The 23092-nt window shown below is 43.5% G+C and overlaps 1 protein-coding gene and 1 pseudogene across 1 annotated transcript in view; one reads left to right on the top strand and one right to left on the bottom strand.

Moving 5' to 3' along the window:
- Positions 1-23092, top strand: part of LOC141198611 (uncharacterized) — a 174035-nt gene that overhangs the window by 111660 nt on the left and 39283 nt on the right. The window lies entirely within an intron of this gene.
- LOC141198566 (uncharacterized) overlaps positions 19163-23092 on the bottom strand; it is a 34373-nt pseudogene continuing 30443 nt past the window's right edge.

The raw sequence follows: 23092 nt of genomic DNA, 5'->3' as shown, positions 1-23092 counted from the left end.
CAGACGAGCCGTGAAAATAAACAAAACTTTTTCCACAAAAATGATCTTTTAGCCCCAAATTTTTTATTTTCACAAGGGTAAGAGGAGAAAATGGACAGCAAAAACTGTTATGCAATTTCTTCTGAGTACGCCGATACCCCAAATGTGGGGAAAAAACACTGTTTGGATGCACGGCAGGTTCAGAAAGGGAGGAGCACTGTGTGGCTTTATGAACGCAAAATTGGCTGGAATCGAGAGCGGACGCCATGTCGCGTTTGGAGAGCTCCATTTTGGAAACTAGACCCCTCAAGGATTTTATCAAGGGGTATAGTGAACATTTTGAACCCAGACGTACGACACAGAATTTTGATAACATTAGGTCATCATATTGAATAAGTTGTCATTAGTTTTGAGCGCAAGTGCTTGCTACTAGAGTTTGCATCGGGTACTCGGGTATGCACCAAGTATCGTGGGTGCTCGAGTGACATGACATGAGTCCTCGCCCCGCATGTTTCATGGTTGTTAAACACCCAAAAAAAACATGCGGAGCTTGCTCGTGTATGGTAGGCAATCCCCATGTGTTTTTTTATTTGCTGTATAACAGCCGTGAAACATGCGGGGCGGAGACTTGAGTATGTAACCCGAGTACCCACGATACTCGGAGCATACCCAAGCACCCGATGCAAACTCAAGTAGCAAGCACTTGCGCTCAACACTAGTCGCCATATCCTCCTCACTTTTTTTTTTCCTTTGGAAAAAATCCCAACCCTAACACAACCCTAACCTTAAAACAACCCTAATCCTAACCGTAATCCTAACCCCAATCCTAACACAACCCTAACCCTACCCCGAGGGATCCATTCACTATAAAGAGGCAGCAGAGTTACTCTGGACTCTATCTGGCCTCTGTTTAGCCGTGTCCTTTTTTTCAGAGCTTCACAAAACTGTGGCTAACGGCACTTTTATGCAAATCTAATTAAAAGACAGACACCGTGGGATCACAGGCCAGACTGCGTCCACAGTGCCTCCATCTGACTCATTACAGGGAGTCTTCCGCCGGGGGTTCCGTCTGATTTTGATAGCTAGAATTTTTCCATATTTCGACCGACAAAGTCATATAAAGGTTTGTTTTTTGCAGGACAAATTGACGTTTTTATTGGTGCCATTTTCGGGCACATGACATTGTTTGATCGCTTTCTATTCCAATTTTTGGGAGGCAGAATAAACAAAAACCAACAGTTCAGGAATAGCTTTTTTTATGCTGTTCCGCATGTAGGGTGACACCACTGAATTGAAATTCTTGGTGATATTGGACGTTTTTTGATACAGTGGTGGTCAAAAGTATTGGCACCCCTGCAATTCTGTTAGATAATACTCAGTTTCATCCTGAAAATGATTAAAATCACAAATTCTTTGGTTTTATTCTCTTCATTTAATTTGTCTTCAATGAAAAAACACAAAAAGAATTGTCCTAAAGCCAAATTGGATATAATTCCACACCAAACCTAAAAAAGGGGGTGGAAAAAAGTATTGGCACTGTTTGAAAAATCATGTGATGCTTCTCTAATTTGTGTAATTAACAGCACCTGTAACTTACCTGTGGCACCTAACAGATGTTGGCAATAACTAAATCACACTTGCAGCCAGTTAACATGGATTAAAGTTGACTCAACCTCTGTCCTGTGTCCTTGTGTGTACCACATTGAGCATGGAGAAAAGAAAGAAGACCAAAAAACTGTCTGAGGACTTGAGAAACCAAATTGTGAGGAATCATGAGCAATCTCAAGGCTACAAGTCCATCTCCAAAGACCTGAATGTTCCTGTGTCTTCCGTGCGCAGTGTCATCAAGAAGTTTAAAGCCCATGGCACTGTGGCTAACCTCCCTAGATGTGGACGGAAAAGAAAAATTGACGAGAGATTTCAACGCAAGATTGTGCGGATGGTGGATAAAGAACCTCGACTAACATCCAAACAAGTTCAAGCTGCCCTGCAGTCCAAGGGTACAACAGTGTCAACCCGTACTATCCGTCGGCGTCCGAATGAAAAGGGACTGTATGGTAGGATACCCAGGAAGACCCCACTTCTTACCCCGAGGCATAAAAAAGCCAGGCTGGAGTTTGCCAAAACTTACCTGAGAAAGCCTAAAACGTTTTGGAAGAATGTTCTCTGGTCAGATGAGACAAAAGTCGAGCTTTTTGGGAAAAAGCATCAACATAGAGTGTACAGGAAAAAAAAAGAGGCATTCAAAGAAAAGAACACGATCCCTACAGTCAAACATGGCGGAGGTTCCCTGATGTTTTGACGTTGCTTTGCTGCTTCTGGCACTGGACTGCTTGACCGTGTGCATGGCATTATGAAGTCTGAAGACTACCAACAAATTTTGCAGCATAATGTAGGGCCCAGTGTGAGAAAGCTGGGTCTCCCTCAGAGGTCATGGGTCTTCCAGCAGGACAATGACCCAAAACACACTTCCAAAAGCACTATAAAATGGTTTGAGAGAAAGCTCGGGAGACTTCTAAGGTGGCCAGCAATGAGTCCAGACCTGAATCCCATAGAACACCCGTGGAGAGATCTCAAAATGGCAGTTTGGAGAAGGCACCCTTCAAATATCAGGGACCTGGAGAAGTTTGCCAAAGAAGAATGGTCTACAATTCCAGCAGAGCATTGTAAGAAACTCATTGATGGTTACCGGAAGCGGTTGTTCGCAGATATTTTGGCTAAAGGTTGTGCAACCAAGTATTAGGCTGAGGGTGCCAATACTTTTGTCTGGCCCATTTTTGGAGTTTTGTGTGAAATGATCAATGATTTGATTTTTGCTTCATTCTCCTTTGTGTTTTTTCCTTGCAAGCAAATTAAATGAAGATAATAATACCATAGAATTTGTGGTTGCAATCATTTTCAGGAAGAAACGGAGTATTATCTGACAGAATTGCAGGGGTGGCAATACTTTTGGCCTCCACTGTATGTGGTGGCGGCTCTGCAGGTGGAGGTATGTGGAGATTCCCCATTACTCTCTATCAGGATGTTCCTCTTCCTTCTATATCACCTCCATACTCCACAGCGCTGTACACACATTATCATCACCGTTGAGCTTGAGGAAGTGAGAGTAGAAGGAGGAGGATATGGCTGATGGACACTCCGGGACTCTGGGCAGCAGAGAGGTGACGTCTGAGCCAGAGAGGTAGATCTGGGTGTCATCAGCGTACAGATGGTGCTGGAAGCCATGGGGATTTATGAGCTGTCCCAGGCCAAGGGTATAGATGGAGAAGAGTAGGGGTCCTAGGACAGAGCCTTGGGGGATGCCATCAGAGAGGTGGTGGGATGAGGAGGTGGTGTGGGAGTGGAGACGCTGAATGTGCGGCTGGAAAGGTATGAGGAGATCCAGGATGGGGCGAGGTCTTTGACGCCAAAGGAAGAGAGGATCTGTAGTAGGAGGCAGTGGTCAACTGTGTCGAAGGCAGAGGACAAGTCTAGAAGGAGGAGTATAGAGAACTCCGTTAGCTTTAGCTGTAAGTAGGTCATTAGTAATTTTGGTCAGGGCAGTTTCAGTGGAATGGTGGGGGCGGAAGCCAGATTGTAGGCTGTAGAAGAGCAAGTTAGATGAGAGATGGGGAGAAAGTTTAGCGTGAACATGTTGTTGAAGGAGTTTGGAAGCGAATGGGAGCAACGATATGGGGTGATAGCCTGACATAGCAGTCAGGTTGAGGGATGGCTTTTTGAGGACAGGCGTGATTGTGGCATGTTTGAAAGCAGAAGGGAAGGTACCAGAGGTTAGAGATAGGTTGAAGAGGTGGGTTAGGGCCGGGATAAGTGGGGTAGTGAGGTTGGGGAGGAGGTGGGATGGGATGGGGTCGAGTGCATAAGTGGTGAGGTGTGATTTGGAGAGGAGGTAAGTTCTCCTTCAGTGATGTTGGAGAGGGAGGTAATAGGGGAAGGGAATTGGTCTGGTACACAAAGGGGTTGTGGTGGTGGGAAAATAAAGACTTGCCTTGATTGGTAGATCTGTTTTTTTGAAGTGTGTGGCGAAGTCCTCAGCATGATGTGGCCATCTCTTCATTATTCCTGTCTGAGGTTCATTACAACTTTGAACACCACAATGTGCCCTGGACCAACAGCAGAGAGTAGTATCATAGAAGAGGTTTCCCCTTTCAGTGTTCTGTACACAATCTACGAGCCTGTGTAACAAATACTATAATTAGCATTACTCACCTTTCCCCTGCTCCAGTACCGGCTCTCTGCTGCTGCTCGGGTCTTCTTTATAGGTTGCAGTGGTGATGTCATGTCTTTAGCGTGTGTGACAACCGCAGCCAATCTCTGAGCTCAACGGTTCATACTGAATAAATTGGCATCAGTTCCGAGATCAGTGGTTGATTGCAGCGGTCTAATGCGCTACAGTATGATGTCACCAGGGCTGAAAATTTAGTATCTAACAATTTTTTCGTGTCGCCATTTTCTGAGACCTGTAACTATTATTATTATTATTTATTATTATAGCGCTATTTTTTCCATGGCGCTTTACATGTGATAGGGATATACATAGCAAAAACATTTACATAATCTTAAAACGAGTCAGTGACTGGTACAGGAGGAGCGAGGACCCTGCCCGCGAGGGCTCACAGTCTACAAGGGATGGGTGAGGATACAGTAGGTGGGGGTAGAGGAGGTCATGCAGTAATGTGGTGGAGTGGTGGTTACTGCAGGTTGTAGGCTTGTCGGAAGAGGTAGGTCTTCAGGTTTCTTTTGAAGGCTTCCATGGTAGGCGAGAGTCTGATGTGTTAGGTTACAGAGTTCCAGAGTAGGGGGGATGCACGGGAGAAATCTTGTATGTGATTGTGGGAAGACGAGATAAGAGGGGAGTAGAGAAGGAGATCTTGTGAGGATCGGAGGTTGCGTGCAGGTAAGTTCCGGGAGACTAGGTCACAGATGTATGGAGGAGACAGGTTGTGGATGGCTTTGTATGCCATGGTTAGGGTTTTGAACTTTAGTCTCTGAGCAATGGGGAGCCAGTGAAGGGATTGACAGAGGGGGGAGGCCGGGGAATAGTGGGGGGACAGGTGGATTAGTCGAGCAGCAGAGTTTAGGATAGATTGGAGGGGCACAAGAGTGTTGGAAGGGAGGCCACAGAGCACGAGGTTGCAGTAGTCGAGGCTGGAGATGATGAGGGCATGCACTAGTGTTTTTGCAGAGTCTTTGCTGAGGAATGCACGCATCCGGGAGATATTTTTGAGTTGGAGTCGGCAGGAAGTGGAAAGGGCTTGGATATGTGGTTTGAAGGAGAGATCAGAGTCCATGGTTACCCCAAGGCAGGGAGCTTGTGGGACTGGGGAGAGTGAACAGCCATTTACGTTGATGGATAGGTCAGATGGGGGATATGAATGAGAGGGTCGAAAGATGATGAACTCTGTTTTATTCATGTTGAGTTTTAGAAATCTGGCAGAGAAGAAGGATGAAATAGCGGACAGACATTGTGGGATTTTGGTTAGTGGGGAGGAGATATCGGGTCCAGAGAGGTAGATCTGTGTGTCATCAGCATAGAGGTGATACTGAAAGCCGTGAGACTCTATGAGCTGTCCCAGGCCAAAGGTGTAGATGGAGAAGAGCATAGGTCCTAGAACTGAACCTTGGGGGACACTGACAGATAGGGGGCGAGATGAGGAGGTGGTGCGTGAGTGGGAGACGCTGAATGTCCTGTCTGTTAAGTATGAGGAGATTCAAGATAGGGCCCAGTCCGTGATGCCAAGAGATGAGAGAATCTGTAGTAAGAGGGAATGGTCCACTGTGTCAAAGGCAGATGACAGGTCCAGAAGGAGGAGGATGGAGTAGTGTCGCTTGGATTTGGCGTTTAATAGGTCGTTGGTGACTTTGGTCAGGGCAGTTTCAGTCGAGTGATGCGGTCGGAAGCCAGATTGCAGGCGGTCGAAGAGGGAACAGGAGGAGGGGTGGGAGGACAGTTCAAAGTGGACATGTTGTTCTAATAGTTTTGAGGCAAAGGGGAGAAGTGATATGGGGCGGTAGCTAGTCAGAGAGGATGGGTCAAGGGGGGCTTTTTGAGGATGGGTGTGATTGCGGCATGTTTGAAACATGAGGGGAAGACACCGGTTGTTAGTGACAGGTTGAAGAGGTGGGTTAGGGTTGGGATGAAGACTGTGGTAAGGTTAGGGATGAGATGGGATGGGATTGGGTCAAGTTCGCAGGTGGTGAGGTGTGATTTGGAGAGTAAAGAGGAAACTTGACCTTCTGTAATGGTGGAAAAGTGGTGTTTGGAGGAGGAAGGTTGAGTAGATATGAGGAGGGGTTGTGCGGACTTTAGGCAAAAGCTTTGTCTGATGGTGTCAATCTTCTGCTTGAAGAATGAGGCAAAGTCTTCGGCTGAGATGAGAGAAGAGGGAGGAGGTGCTGGGGAACGAAGGAGAAAATTGAAAGTGTTAAATAGCTGTTTAGGGTTGTGAGAAAGGGAGGATATGAGAGATGAGAAGTAGGTTTGTTTTGCTGTAGTGAGTGCGGACTTGAAAATAGTGAGGGATTGTTTGAATGCAATGAAGTGTTCGATGGAGTGAGACCTTTTCCATTTCCGCTCCGCAACCCTGGAGGCCCGTCGCAGTTCTTTAGTAAGTTTGGTGTGCCAGGGTTGCCTGTTGATTGTGCGAGATTTGGTTTGTGTGAGAGGAGCGATCGAGTCGAGAGCTGCAGTTATTGTGGTGTTATATGAAGCGGCAGCAACATCTGCATTGTGTAAGGAATTTATGTCTGTAAGAGGGAGGAGGGATTCAGAGAGTGAGTGTAGGTCAAGGTGTTTGAGGTTTCGGCGAGTGTGTGTAAGTTTGTGGAGTGGGGATTGTGCATCTGGAGAGGAGAGGGTAGAGAATGTGAGGAGGTTATGGTCAGAGAGAGGGAGGGGTGAGTTAGAGAGGTTAGATAGGGAACAGAGGCGGGTGAAGATGAGGTCCAGTGTGTGGCCATCTTTATGAGTACCTGCCGAAGACCATTGAGCAAGGCCGAAGGAGGAAGTGAGGGATAGGAACTTAGAGACAGATGAGTGGGAAGTGTCAATGGGGATGTTGAAGTCACCCATTATGATAGTGGGGATGTCAGTGGAAAGGAAGTGAAGCAGCCAGGTGGTGAAGTGGTCTAAGAAAGTGGTGGCTAGCCCTGGGGGTCGGTAAATGATGGCCAGTTGGAGGTCAGAGGGGGAATAGATGCGCACACAGTGCACCTCAAAAGAGGGGAGTGTAACGGAGGGTGGCAGTGATATTTGGGTGAAAGCGCAGGTATCTGACAGGAGAAAACCTATGCCTCCGCCATTTGCCGTTGGGGCGGGGGGTGTGGGAAAGGTGGAATCCGCCATATGAAAGTGCAGCTGGGGAGGCTGTGTCAGAGGGGGTGAGCCATGTTTCGGTGATGGCGAGGAAGGAAAGTTTGTTAGTAATGAAAAGGTCATGGATGTAGGAAAGTTTGTTGCTGATGGAGCGAGTGTTCCATAGAGCTCCTGTTAGTGCAACTGAGGAAGTGGGGATTAGAACTATTTTCATTCTTCCATCGATGGCCCGGTTTCAATGATTATTTCTTGTTTTCTTCGTTTTTGTTGATACAATTTTGGAGGAAATATGACATTTTAATAGCTTTTTATTACATTTTTATGTGGAATTGTGGTGATCAAAAACATTATTCCTAGTGTTTCAATTTATACCACATGGGAAAAAATATTTAAATATTTTTATTAGTTCAGGCAGTTACGTGCATGGCAATACCGAATAATTTTTTCATTGTATTACCTTTTGCTATTTACTTTGGGGGGAGGGGAATGATATAAACATTTATTGCTTGTGTGTTTTTTAATATTTTGTCTTTTTCATATATATATTTTTCATTACTCTTCTTAGGTGTTCTGCCCATTTTTCCCCAATTATACATAGTGCTATAACCATATATAGTGCCCTATAAAGTAATAGCCCCCCCTCTCATTGCCATATACAGTAATGATCCTCATCTTTGTTACCCCCATAGTTTTAGTGCCCCACAGCGACACCACTAATAGTGTTGTTCTTCTCATTTGCTGTAATCTACAGGATATGGTTGTAATCATTTATTTATTGTAACTCCTGAGCGTGCACTGCACCCTGCTAGGTGCCACCATGCCAGTGTTTCTTTTTGTATTACCATAAAAAAACAGTGCACCCCTAATACACACTGAAATAACTGAGAGATTTAAATTTGCTTATAACATATCATAATCACAATGGAGATGAGCTTAAGAATCTTGCCCAACTATTTTCACTTTTTGGCTTTGTCAGGGGTGAGATGTGGAATCCACGTTCTATGGATTGAAGGATGATTCCTGAGCATTGCACCCCTAGCTTATAGCAGGTGAGAATAAAAAATAGTTTTCTTGATCACTGAAACATACACTGTGTGAGCAATTATTAGGCAAGTGAATATTTTGACCATATCATCATTTCTATGCAAATTTTACAAATGCAAGTTATATAAAAGTTTGTTATTGGATGAAGTACTGTATTTTTCGGACTATAAGACGCACTTTTTTCCTCCAAAATTTTGCAGGAAAGTGGGGGGTGCGTCTTATAGTCCGATATACATAAATACTGTGGCTGTGGGTGGTGGGGGATGCGGGGGAAGCGACAGTGACAGTGGTGAAGTAGCGGGGCACAGGAGGCAGCAGCCGCCTGCTGCAGCCTACACTGTGCCCGCTACTAAAGAAAATGAATATTCACTGCTCCCCATGCCCACACCCATGCCTGCAGCGCGGCTCCTGGTCCCCCTCATGGCTCATCCCTGTATGTATGGCCTCCCCTCATGCCTCATCCCTGTATACATGGCCCCCCTCATGCCTCAACCCTGTATGCATGGCCCCCTCATCCTTGTATGCATGGCCCCCTTCATCCCTGTATGTATGGCCCCCTCTGTGGGGAGTTATCACAGAAGCTTCAAAAGTCTACAGCGTTGCAAAAGAAATAAACAGAATAACATTAACTGCAAAATATTTCAGAAGACTCAAACATGAAGCGACCAGGAAGATATTATCCTCCAGTGCTGTCGTATTCCAGAATTGCAGCCTCCCTGGAGGCCCAGAAGAACTAGGTGTTCAGTGCTCAGATACAAGGCCGAGGCTGAATATCAACCACCTCTGAACAAGACACAAGTGCAAACATCAAGACTTAACCAAAAGATATCCGAAGACAGATTTTTTTTAAAGGTTTCATGGACTGATGAGAGTGACTCTTGACAGACCAGATGGATGGGCTCATGGCTAGATCATTAATGGGCACAGACCTAGACTTCAACTCAGACGTCAGCGAGATGGAGTTGGGCAATACTATGGGCTGGTATTACTACATATGAGCTAGTTGGACCTTTTTGAGTTGAATATGGACTCAAAAATCAAATCCCAAACCTACTGCCAGTTTTTAGTTGACACTTTCTTCAAACAGAGGTACAGAAAAAATCTACATCTTTAAAAAAAACAAAACAGGATTGTTCTGCGGGAGAATGCTCAATCGCAGCATCGAAGTCTTCACTGCTCAGTACCCAGAAAGGCCTTAAAGATGAAAGACTAATGACATGACTTTTTCCTCACTGGACCTAAACCTTCCTGAGAACTTTCGAGCTTTTCTTAAACTCGAGATTTATGGTGAAGGAGAACTGTCCCCTCTGTGATCAGTGTCGGGGACTGTGCCTGGTGCTGCCCACAAAGATGATCGTCAGAAGATTAAGAAACTAATGGACTCCATGGATGGATGGCTTATCACTGGTATTGAGAAGAATGTGGGCTATATTGGTCACTGATAAATTTTTAGTAAATGTCAGAAATGTATTTCATAGAATCATAGAATGGTAGAGTTGGAGGGGACCTCCTGGGTCATCTGGTCCAACCCCCTGCTCAAAGCAGGATTCACTAAATCATCTCAGACAGATATCTGTCCAGCCTCTGTTTGAAGACGTCCATTGAAGGGGAACTCACCACCTCTCGTGGCAGCCTGTTCCACTCATTGATCACCCTAACTGTCAAAAAGTTTTTTCTAATATTTAATCTGTGTCTCCTCCCATTCAGTTTCATCCCATTGCTTCTAGTCTTTCCTTGTGCAAATGAGAATAAAGATGATCCTTCTACAATGTGACAGCCCTTGAGATATTTGTAGACAGCTATTAAGTCTCCTCTCAGTCTTCTTTTTTGTAAGCTAAACATTCCCAAATCCTGTAACCGTTCCTCATAGGACATGGTTTGCAGACCCGTCACCATTCTGGTCGCTCTTCTCTGAACTTGCTCCAGTTTGTCTATGTCTTTTTTAAAATGTGGTGCCCAAAGCTGTACACAGTATTCCAGATGAGGTCTGACCAAAGAGGAGTAAAGACCGATAATGACTTCACGTGATCTAGACTGTATGCTTCTGTTAATACATCCCAGAATTGTATTTGCCTTTTTTGCTGCTGCATCACACTGTTGGCTCATATTCAGTCTATGATCTATTAGTATACCTAAGTCTTTTTCACATGTACTGTTGCTTAGCTCTATTCCTCCCATTTTGTATATGCTTTTTTCATTTTTATTGCCCAGATGTAGTACTTTGCATTTTTCCCTGTTAAAAACCATTGTTAGTTACTGCCCACTGCTCCAGTTTATTTAGGTCTTTTTGAATCCTCTCTCTCTCTCTTCTCTAGTATTAGCTATCCCTCCTAGCTTTGTATCATCAGCATATTTAATCACTTTACCCTCAATTCCTTCATCTAAATCATTGATAAAGATGTTGAACAATACAGGTCCCAGGACAGAGCCCTGTGGTACCCCACTTGAGACATTCATCCAACTGGATGTGAAGCCATTTATGACCACTCTTTGAGTCCGATCACTAAGCCAGTTATGAATCCACCTAACAGTTGCCTTGTCCATTCCATACTTGGTAATTTTTTCAATAAGGATGGTGTGATATACTTTGTCAAATGCTTTGCTGAAGTCAAGACATACTATATCTACAGCATTTTCCTCATCCACCCAGTCAGTGATTCTGTCATAGAAGGAAATTAAGTTAGTCTGACATGACTTGTTAGTTACAAACCCATGCTGACTCTGGTTAATCACGTCATTCTTATCCAGGTACTTACAGTACATACATATTGTTTAATAATTTGTTCAAAGATCTTTCCTGGTATAGAAGTCAGACTCACCGGCCTATAGTTCCCTGGGTCCACCTTCTTCCCCTTTTTGAAGATAGGAACAACATTTGCTCTTCTCCAGTCTTCTGGGACTTCTTCTGTTCTCCAAGAATTTTCAAAGACTATGGAGAGTGGTTCTAAAATTTCTTCTACGATCTCCTTCAGTATTCTGGGGTGTAATTCATCTGGACTGGACCTGGAGACTTGAACTCATTTATGTTAGCTAAATATTCCCTCACAATCTTTATGTTCACAGATGACCTGGATTCTTCTATTCCTTTAATAGGACAGTGAAGATCAGTTGATGTTACATTTTCTTTCTGAGAGAAAACTTATACAAAATAGGAATTAAAAAGTTTGGCCTTCTCAACATCCTTTCTTACCATTTCACCATTTTCATCCTGTAAAAATCCTATAGCATCTTTGACTGTTCTTTTACTTTTGACATACCCCCAAAATCCTTTTTTATTGCTTTTGACATCTCTTGCAAGCCTTAATTCATTGTCAGCTTTAGCTAACCTGATACGTGCCCTACAGGTTCTGCAGACTGCATTATAATCTTCTTTAGATATGCCTCCCTCTTTCCATTTGATAAACATTTCTTCCTTTCTTTTTAGCATGTGTTTAAGTTCTGTGTTCATCCATCCTGGTTTCCTTAAATGCTTCCCATTCTTCCTACTTTTCAGGATTGTTAACGATTGTGCTTTGAGAATCTCATTTTTAAAAATTTCCCATCCTTCCTGGACATTTTTGTCCTTAAGGACATCCAGCCATTGGATCCCTCCTATTCTCTTTCTGAGTCGCTTAAAATCTGCCTTTCTGAAATCTAACCTTGAAGTTTGAGTCTTCACATGTCTTCTTCCTCTAGTTATCCAAAATTCTAGAATAGCATGATCGCTGCTTCCTGGGGTCCCAGCCACTTTTACCTCCTCAACCATTTCCTCCCTGTTTATAAGGATTAGAGCCAAAGTAGCAGATCTCCTTGTTTTCTCCCCTACCTTTTGGAAGATAAAGTTGTCAGCAAGAGAGGATAAGAATTAGCTTGACCTGTTAGTTTTACTTGAGAGAGATTCCCAACAAATGTCTGGATAGTTGAAATCTCCCATGACCAGTACGTCATATTTTTTGGAGAACTTGGTCATTTGATACATAAAGAGTTCATCCATAACGGCCAGAATTGGATTGTGTCCCTCCAGCTAAACTGAATCGTCTCCGCGATCGGTCTAGTAAGTTTTTTCTGTTAATCCCTTTTATTTTGTGTAATTGTATATGTTGTATCGTCTTGTCCCCCTTTGTAGAATGTTTGTATATTTTTTCATAAACACTGCCTCCCTTTTGGATTAAATATAAAATGTAATAGTCCTGTTTCTTTTGCTCTGTAATAGTTCCTCCCCCGAAGCCATATACACTACCAGAAAGCAGGTGTCCAATCAGACCTGTATTGAATATTTAAAACTGATTGGTGGTGGCAGCGAATAATCTTAATTGGATTATCGTGAAGCTGGCAGTGACCATACGGGGGCATATACACATATTCCATGCACTGGAATTCGTAGGTGTGTACACCATACGCTCACTGCTCGCTTGCCGATAGTTACGTAATGAGTAATCAGGATCGTGCGTGTGCATAATCCCTGACAAATTGGGGGCAGCGGTGGGATATTGTATGATCTTGCCGGTGTCGTCCCTGACAACTTCATGGCAATGGTGGGATATTACAGAACATCAGTGGCTGGATTGAGCAATCATTCCTGTCACTGAACACTTGCACGGTTCTTGCGAGAATTCTGTGCATAGTTTTAAGGAATCAGACTCAGTGTTTTAATATATTTTATCTGGGACATTACTGTACATGCAGCAGTTGCAACCCCCCCCCCTTCTCTTGTTTTTCTGTCCTATCTTTTGTTTGGCAATGATGGTTATGCGTGGAGAGCCCTGATATCACCAGCAGTCAAAGGACACTATCACTGCCCTCTGCGAGCTGGGACAGATTGACCTCACGGGCAAAACCAAGGCCCAAATGATTGCTGAACTGTTGCAAGGTGCCACAGAGCCAGTCCGACAGCAGAACCCTGTTGATGGGGCGGCCAACCAAGGCCTAGACGGGGCTGTTGCATGGGTCCCACCTGTGATTGACAGTCATACCCGAAGCCAGGGTAGTGTGCACCCCCACCTGCAGATGGCCTGGGAGCAGCTCGCGGCAGACGATTGTGATGGATGACTGCAGTTGATCATGAAATTCTGAGAGGCTGAGAGAGCTGAGTGACAGGCCCAAGCTGACCGAGAGGCTGCTGAGTGACAGGCCCAAGCTCACCGAGAGGCTGCTGAGCGACAGGCCCAAGCTGACGGAGAGGCTGCTAAGCGACACGCCCAAGACGAGCGTCTGTCCTCACTGAAGCTAGCCTGGATTCAGAAGGAGCCATCCCCCATACATAGCCATGAGTGCAACAGTGCCAACAGCTTTAAACCCCATCTCGAGCATATTCCTGTAATGGAAAAGAAGAGGGACTTGGACATATTTCTGCTGAGATTTGAAAAAGCCTGCAGACAGTACCAGTTGCTCGAGGACCAGATATAACTCCAGGACTCAGAGGAAAAGCTCTGGAAGTGTTTGCTTCTCTCCCTCGTGCCCACGATGGAGACTATGAGGCCATCAAGCAGGCCCTGATTAAAAAGTACCAGCTGACTCCGGAGGCATACCGGAAAAAGTTCAGAGCCATATAGCGTGGACCACATGACAGCTACAGTTATGTGGGTCCAAGGACTGTCAGTCATCACTTTTGAGGACCTGAAAGATCTGATAGTGAAGGACCAGTTTCTTCATCTTTGCCCTGTGGAAGTGCGACAGTTTGTGCTGGACCAGGAGCCAAAGGAAGCCGCCAAAGCAGCCCAGATCGCATACACTAGAACATTCGTATCTGCCTCAAGCTTCTGTGTTCTCTATGAGAGAGCTGCTCTAGCATTCGCTTATCTCCCTGTGAACAAAAGAATCAGCCCTCAGAAATCCAAAGTTTCGGATCCTTTTCTCTCATCTTATTCATAAGAATAGGAAAGCGCCCATACACATTAGACTGTTGGCAGATCCCATCGATTCGCCTAACTGTAGTCCAATGTGGATGGTGGCCTTTAGCGATAGGCCGCTTCTCATGGGCTAGGGCTTGTAACCCCAGGATATAACATGCCAGCTAGCCCCTGAATCTAAGCCACAATGGATGGTTATGGCTCTATGGAAGTGGGAGGGGGAGGGGGGGGGGATGTGCAAGCTGCCGAATGGGGAATAATTGAAAATATAAAAATATATGTAAAAAACAATAAACATTTTAAATCCTTCCCCTTTTATTTTATTTTAACCACTGAATAATAATAAATTCTTCTTAAATTTGGTATCACACCAACCGGGAGAATCGGCGCATGTGACGACACAGCTTTTCTTCTTAATTATGCTAGACATACTTTCTGATGGTCAAGAGCAATATACCTCTATTTTTATGTTGACTTTTTAACTTGTGTTCTTCTTTGGTTGATTAACACAGACTATTGTTTGAATAATCCTGAATGTTAACAATTGAGTTAAGATGTACTACAACTTATTGTCTGCAAATCTTAAAAAGATAGGGTCATGGAGCAATACCGTTTGATAACATGCTGATTACGTATTATACTGGTCCAGGGATTTGTTGATTTGCTGAAGAATGGAGGACAAACTATGCAAGTGGATTAAATGCTCAAACAAACAATCTCTTTCCACCTTCAACCCTGACCCTTGACCTGTGAATGATGGCTGTAAGGACAATTGTGATCTATAAAAAGGGGGTCTCTGCCTCTATTCGGTGTCATTCTACAGCATGTCAGCTTAGGGGACTACAGCCCCAGCTGGAGGAATACAGATCGGCTCCATTGACCATTGCTGAACACTCAGAGATGTCTTGAGCCCTAGTCCATGTGGTCTTTCTAAAGACAGCCGGGCCAGCAGACAAGAGCACCCACTGATCCCCGTGTCTTCACACCGCTCATTCACACTGGACATTTAACCCCTTTACAACCGATGACACACTAATACGCGTCTGTGCCCTGGACTTTAAGAGCCTGGGACATATTAGTACGTCATGGCGATCGCGCCCGCACACAGGATGTGCGGGCGCGATCGCCGCCGGGTGTCAGCTGATTGTCACAGCTGACACCCGGTGCTATGTGCAGGGAGCGGTCCCGCACCAGTCCCGGCACATTAACCCTCGAAGTCGATCGCAGCATTGCGGTGGCTAAGGGGAGGTGATCTGTATACTCACCTCCTCTTCCGGCCTCCAGCGCTGTCTGCCGCGGCTTCCAGGGTGTTGCCATGACGACCCAATGTCGTCATGACAACATCAGGGTCACCAGACAGCAGGAAGATTTTTTGGACATGCGCAGTGCATTTTCAAATTATCTTGTCCCTGTCCAGCGCTGACAGACTGCACAGCACAGGGATGGTGCTCCATTCCTGTGCCATGCAGGCGATCAGAGAAAAAAAAAGTGAAAGTCCCATAGTGGAACAAAGTAAAAAAGTAAAAAAAACTGTCAGAAAGTGAAAAAAAAAAAAAAAAAAAAAAAAAATTGTAAAAATATAAAAAAAATACAAAAAATAATCCACCAAAAATAAAAATATAATGTACCCATCAATAAATATTATTATGAAAAAAAAAAAAAGCAATAAAAGTACACATATTTGGTATCGCCGCGTCCGAAACGACCTGACCTATAAAAATGTCCCACTAGTTAACCCCTTCAGTGAACACGGTAAAAAATAAAAAACGAAGCAAAAAACAATGCTTTATCACCATACCGCCAAACAAAAAATGGAATAACACGCGATCAAAAAGACGAATATAAATAAAAATGGTACCGCTGAAAACGTCATCTCGTCCCGCAAAAAACAAGCCACCATACAGCTCTATCAGCCGAAAAATAAAAAAGTTATAGCTCTCAGAATAAAGCGATGCTAAAAAAATAATTTTTTCTATAAAATAGCTTTTGTTATGTAAAAGTTGAAAACATAGAAAAACTATATAAATGTGGTACTGCTGTAAACGTACTGACCCAAAGAATAAAGCTACCTTATCAATTTTACCACACGTGGAACAGAATAAAAAAATAAAAAATAAAAAATTCCTGAATTGTTGGTTTTTGTTTATTCTGCCTCCCAAAAATCGGAATAAAAAGCGATCAAAAAATGTCACGTGCCTGAAAATGGCATCAATGAAAACTTCAACTCATCTCGCAAAAAACGAGCCATCACATGACTCTGTCGGCCAAAATATGGAAAAATTATAGCTCTCAAAATATGGCGATGCAAAAACTAGATTTTACAAAAAATGTGTCTTTTAGTGTGTGACAGCTGTCAATCATAAAAACCCCATATGATTCTAGTATCGCAGTAATCGCACCGACTCGAAGAATAAAGTCGTCTAATCACTTATACCGCACGAGGAACGGCGTAAAAAATAAACTCTCGGGTTAGGGCTGGGGTTGGGGTTGTGATTTTTTTCAAAAGTAAGAAAAAAAGATGACGATATTGCGACTAGTGTTGAGCGCAAGTGCTCGCTACTTGAGTTTGCATCGGGTGCTCTGGTATGCATTGAGTATCGTGGGTATTTGAGTGACATGCTCAAATCTCCGCCCCCATATGCTTCGTGGCCAAAAAAAACTTTGCGGGGATTGCCTGCCATGCACGAGCGATCATCGCATGTTTTTTTGGGGGGTGTCTAATAACCGTGAAACATGCGGGGCAGGGACTCGAGCATGTCACTTGAGCACCCGTGATACATGGTGCATACCTGAGTACCCGATGCAAACTCAAGTAGTGAGCACTTGCGCTCAAGACTAATGACAACTTATTCAATATGATGACCTAATGTTATCAAATTCTGTGTTGTACCTGTGGGTTCAAAATGTTCACTATAACCCTTGATAAAATCCTTGAGGGGTCTAGTTTCCAAAATGGGGTCACTCGTGGGGGGTTTCCACTGTTTGGGCACATCAGGGGCTCTCCAAACGCGACATGGTGTCCGCTAACAAATTGAATGGAAAATCGGCTCAAATTGTTAGCGGACACCATGTTGCGTTGGGAGAGCCCCTGTGTGCCTAAACATTGGAGCTCCCCCACAAGTGACCCCATTTTGGAAACTAGACCACGCAAGGCACCTATCTAGATGCATAGTGAGCACTTGGAACCCCCAGGTACTTCACAAATTGATTCGTAAAAATGAAAAAGTGGGAAAAAAAATACTTTTTCATTTTTATGGATTAATTTGTGAAGCACCTGGGGGTTCAAAATGCTCACCACCTATCTAGATAAGTTCCCTAAGGGGTCTAGTTTCCAAAATGGAGTCACTTGTGGGGGGTTTCCACTGTTTAGGCACATCAGAGGATCTCTAAACGCAACATGGCGTCCGCTAATTATTAAAGCAAATTTTACAATCAAAAAGTCAAATGCGCTCCTTCCTTTCCGAGCCCTGCCGTGCGCCCCAACAATGTTTTTTCCCCACATATGGGGTATCTGCGTGCCCAGGGGAAATTGCACAACAAATTTTGGGGTCCATTTTTTCCTGTAGCCGCGCGGGTACGAGGCGTACGGAGCGGAGCCGCGCAGGTACGAGGCGTACGGAGCGGAGCCGCGCGGGTACGAGGCGTACGGAGCAGAGCCGCGCGTGCAAGAGGAGCTCTGGAGCGGAGCTGTGTGTGTATACCTGGATGGGGGACCATATATACCAACATGGGAATCATATATGTCTGGATGGGGACATATATATATCAGGATGGGGGATATTAGTATAGAATTGGGGTACATTAACCCTATAACAGTGTCAGCAGCAGACCTCCCCCATACCAGGGCATCATATGGTATATCTCAGAGGCACACAGACAATTAATGGATGACTCCACATATGTTCTTTTGCCGGATGATCCTACTAATAAATATAAAATTCAACTCCGTATGTTTTTCAGAAAAAGGTTGAAAAATACTGGTACTATGTACTCAAAGTGCACAAATCCTTAACCTCACCTCCTGGCAGTCCGATAATCTCAGGGATTGGTTCTGAAATGGAACCACTGTCAAAATATCTCGACTCGCTGCTGAGACCATTGTTAACAAATACTCCACCATATCTAAAAGACTCTGGTGAATTCCTGAAGACTTTATATGACACTGAATGACAGGAGAATTTTATTTTAACATTGATAGAATTCCCAAAAAAAACGGCAATTGAATGTACATTAAAACCCCTCTCTAACATTGTCAGCAATGGTACGTCCCTGTGTCCTGAGCCTATTGGACTACTGCTATTACGCACCATGTGATCACGCACGCACACAAGCTGTGCAGGGCGATCGCTGCCGGTGCTGTGTGCCAGGAGCGGTGCCACCCCGCTCCTGGCACATTAACCCCCAAAATGCTGCGATTGAAGTCGATCACGGCATTCCGGGAGCAAGGGGAGGTAAGCACGCCCCTCTTATCTTCTCTCCGGCATCTCGCGCTGTCTGTGCTGGCTCCCGGTAGTTGCCATGGTGACTTGATGTCCGAGTCACCAGGCATCAGGAACGTACTTTGATCATGCGCAGTGCTCAATCAAAGTAACTTCTGCATAAATTTTCTTAGTCGAGGTTATCCATTACCCCTACTAAATGAACAGACAGAGTCAGTAAAAAAAAATCAAAAAGATTTATTAAAACAGAAAGATAAGAAAAAGCAGAGTACTGTAGAGAGGTTAACTTTAACTGTCAAACACAAAGCAATGGATAAGGTGATCCATACAGCTATAAGACAAAACGGACACCTGATAGAAAGTGACAAAGAGCTAAACGAGAAAGCCAATAATAATCCCCTATCTTCATGTAGAAGTAGTAAATTGGGAGATTTAATAGTCAGAAACAGAACTGAACACAATACAGGTAACTGGCTAGAGAAACTTCGTTCTGCCACCTGCAGACCACAGATAAAAGCTTCCGCTTAGGACCATTGACCTGACATGTGAAGGACTTTGTGTCATGTAGAACTAAGCATGTGGTATACGTCATCTCCCCATGTAAATTCTATAACAAAGGTAAAACTATATGACCTTTTTCCGAACATTATCGCTCTATAATCACTGGAAAGGGAGCTTCTCCACTTAGAAGACACATGCATGATAATGCTGATCTGAAGTGTTTTGCAGGAATAGAAAAGGTCAAGGTCCCTCCACAATTTGGAAATCTTCATGTTATTATTAAAACAAGAATCAAGGTTGATTCTTAATTCTGCAGTCCAGGGTAAGGCAATAGGACCCCTAACACATCCCCCCACCTAGGTTGGTCAGGTATCATGTTCTGATGACCACTTCCATTAAAATTGTTACCTTTTTCCCAAAAAAATACCAGCAGAACTTAAATATGTGGTGTACTTTAGGGCTGAGGCTTAATAGTGATTGCAATTTCAGAGTTAGAGTCCCTGGGTTACTGCGACAGAGAGGGGTCAGAAGACTGCGGTGCCTGGTTTCATGTACTTCTGCACTGGTTAAAAGTACTTCACCATCATATTCAAAAGTGCAGTTTTTTCCTTGCTAGCAGTGCAAGGGTTAATCTGTTCAGTTGACGCTCCCGGAGCTTTCCTACCTGGATTGTCTCAGCTGTTCAGTGTTGGCCACTGCTATATAAGCTCACCTCTGACACTTATGTAATGCCAGTGTTAGTTCTTACTGCCTGGTTCTGGAGTTGGCAGTAGTAGTGGACAACTCCTTTAAGAAGATATAATTTTCAGTTAAAACATTTCCAACATTCTGAACATGAAAAAGGCTTCTCCCCTGTGTGACTTCTCTGATGTTTATTAAAAGTTGATTCCGTGTAAAACATTTCCCACATTAATTACATGAAAAAGGCTTCTTCACTGTGTGGGTTGTCTGGTGACTAAGAAGGCTTGTTTTCTTCACAAAACATTTTCCACATTCTGAACATGAAAATGGCTTCTCCCCTGTGTGAATTTTCTGGTGTCTATTAAGATGCGCTTTCAGTTTAAAACATTTTCCACATTCCAAACATGAAAATGGTTTCTCCCCTGTGTGACTTTTCTGGTGCGTAACAAGATTTGATTTATGGTTAAAACATTTCCCACATTCTGAACATGAAAATGGCTTCTCCCCTGTGTGAATTATTTGGTGACTTAAAAGATATGATTTGTTCACAAAACTTTTTCCACATTCTAAACAGGAAAATGGTTTCTCCCCTGTGTGACTTTTCTGGTGCGTAACAAAATTTGATTTCTGGTTAAAACATTTACCACATTCTGAACATGAAAATGGCTTCTCCCCTGTGTGAATTATTTGGTGACTTAAAAGATATGATTCTCTCACAAAACTTTTTCCACATTCTAAACAGGAAAATGGTTTCTCCCCTGTGTGACTTTTCTGGTGCGTAATAAAATTTGATTTATGGTTAAAACATTTCCCACATTCTGAACAGGAAAATGGCTTCTCCCCTGTGTGACTTTTCTGGTGCTTAACCAAAGCTGATTTCTGGTTAAAACATTTACCACATTCTGAACATGAAAATGGCTTCTCCCCTGTGTGAATTATTTGGTGACTTAAAAGATATGATTTTCTCACAAAACTTTTTCCACATTCTAAACAGGAAAATGGTTTCTCCCCTGTGTGACTTTTCTGGTGCGTAACAAAATTTGATTTATGGTTAAAACATTTCCCACATTCTGAACAGGAAAATGGCTTCTCCCCTGTGTGGGTTCTCTGGTGGTAATTAAGCTGTGCTGTCGAGTTAAAACTTTTCCCACATTCTGAACAGGAAAATGGCTTCTCCCCTGTGTGGGTTCTCTGGTGGTAATTAAGCTGTGCTGTCGAGTTAAAACATTTCCCACATTCTGAACAGGAAAAAGGCTTCTCCCCTGTGTGAATTCTCTGGTGCTTAACGAAATCTGATTTCTGGTTAAAACATTTCCCACACTTGGAACATGCAAAGCTATTCTCTGTCGTATGAATTTTTTGATGTTTAAGAATAGATTTTTTGAGGGGAAAGTTATTTCCACATTCTGAATGTGAAAATGGCTTCTTTGCTTTAGGAGCAGTTTGTTTTTTAATACTTATTTTGTGACTTTGATTTTCCTTAGTAGTCGGTAATGAATCCGAAGACAGGGCCTCTTTCAAATGATCAGATGACAGATCTTTGCTGTGAAGGGATGATGGTATATCCGGAGTAATGACATTCACTTCAATTGTATCCTGTGGGATCTCAAGATCATCTGATTTAAAAATTGAAGATGTCAGCTGTTCTTCTGAACTCCTGGTACAGTCATCTGCCAAGAATAAAACCAATTATTATTTTAGAATAAAATATCCTTGAATTGTATATTTTTGAACATTTCTACTTAAACTGTCTGTAAAAATGGCAAGTTATGTAAAATATTGAATTATTCATCAAGACAATGACAGTTCAGAGTCTAATAGAAAACCTCATAGGATGAACCAGTAGAGCGTGGTGTTCAACTATTTGTTCATTTTGCCTCCCAAATATGGAATAAAAAGCCACCAAACAATGTTATGTAGGCGAAAATAATACCAATAAAAACTTCTACTCATCTCACAAAAAACAAGCCCCCACTCAGGTACATCATGTGTCAGTGGAAAACCAAAGGTTTCTACACCATTAGTGGCTCAAAGGCTCTTGAAAGGTAACATGGCTTCCATAACCCAATCCAGCAATATCCACTCTCCCAAATTGAAATCTCCCCCTCGCTTCTGAGCCTTGCAGTGCGCCCAAACCACATTTATCATCCATGTATTCGGCATTACTATAGTGAGAAGAACCCACTTAATTTACGGTGTATGTCTCCTGGAGCACAATCTGGGCACTATGTGTTGGGTAATAAAATGGTATATTTGCAATTTTCTTTCTCCAACATCCACTGCATGCTAATTTCAGGAAAGTGCCTGTGGAGTCAAAATAGTCACTACTCCTATAGATTATATCACTGAGGGTTATAATTTCCAAAATGGAGTCACTTATGTGGATTTCTACTGCTCTGGTTTTCAGCAATTTTGTTATTTTAGGGCTTCTGCAAAAGGCATCTCCCATTTTCTCTGGGATCTGCTCCTGCGACATCTGCCTCTGTCACCTTATTCATTCTGCAGGCGGCGCTGGTAATGGAGGAGACATCAGAACCAGAAGCTCTGGGTGATGCAGGTTCTGTCCAGCCCTTGGCTCTGACCTGGCTACATGACTATTCTTCTTCCCATCTCACACCAAAGAACAGCAGGTAACACCATGGCCCAAGCCTAGGGGTGCAAGTCCAGATCCATGTAGAGGGGTAAAAGGGTGATGGGCAAGGCAATCCCTATTTTGGACACTAACTAGTGCAGTCAAAAAGTGTGAGTATAGACAATGACACATCTATTGAAATGATCAAACTCAACAGTCTTCATCAGTAAATAGTAACTAGTGGTGAAACCTCTCTGGGTAATTGGAGTATGGGGCTTGGTTGCTCTTAGCTATCTAAACTATCGTAAGGGCATTTGGAAGAGGCAATGGAGACTTTTTTTTTTTTTTAAAGACTACCAGGGAGTTACAGACATACATAAGTGAGGCAGGCCGATCCCACCACAATCAAACTATCACACAGAATTAAGCTGTAAAGAAAGATATGGAATAAAAAAATGTTACATCTCCAACAAAATTTTATGTATGGGGGGGAGAACACCAACACTAAACCGGACTTTATTCATTTATGGTGGACCACTGGAGCTACTACGAGTCCTGACCAGAAGAGTAGAGAAAGTATTAGCGCTCCCATTTCAGGAGAGATTGTGCAGTAATCTGAATTCCTTAGGATTGAAAACATAATGGAATTTATGACGTGGAGTGAATCCATGAAACCAGGGCTCGAGCCAACACATCTCCTGCAGGCGTGAATAAATGTATATTACAGCCATCA

Source organism: Phyllobates terribilis, unplaced genomic scaffold (genome assembly GCF_046119375.1).
Source record: "Phyllobates terribilis strain yellow unplaced genomic scaffold, ASM4611937v1 Scaffold_98__1_contigs__length_5973952, whole genome shotgun sequence".
Taxonomy (NCBI): Eukaryota; Metazoa; Chordata; class Amphibia; order Anura; family Dendrobatidae; genus Phyllobates; species Phyllobates terribilis.
This window is presented reverse-complemented; position numbering and strand designations above follow the sequence as displayed.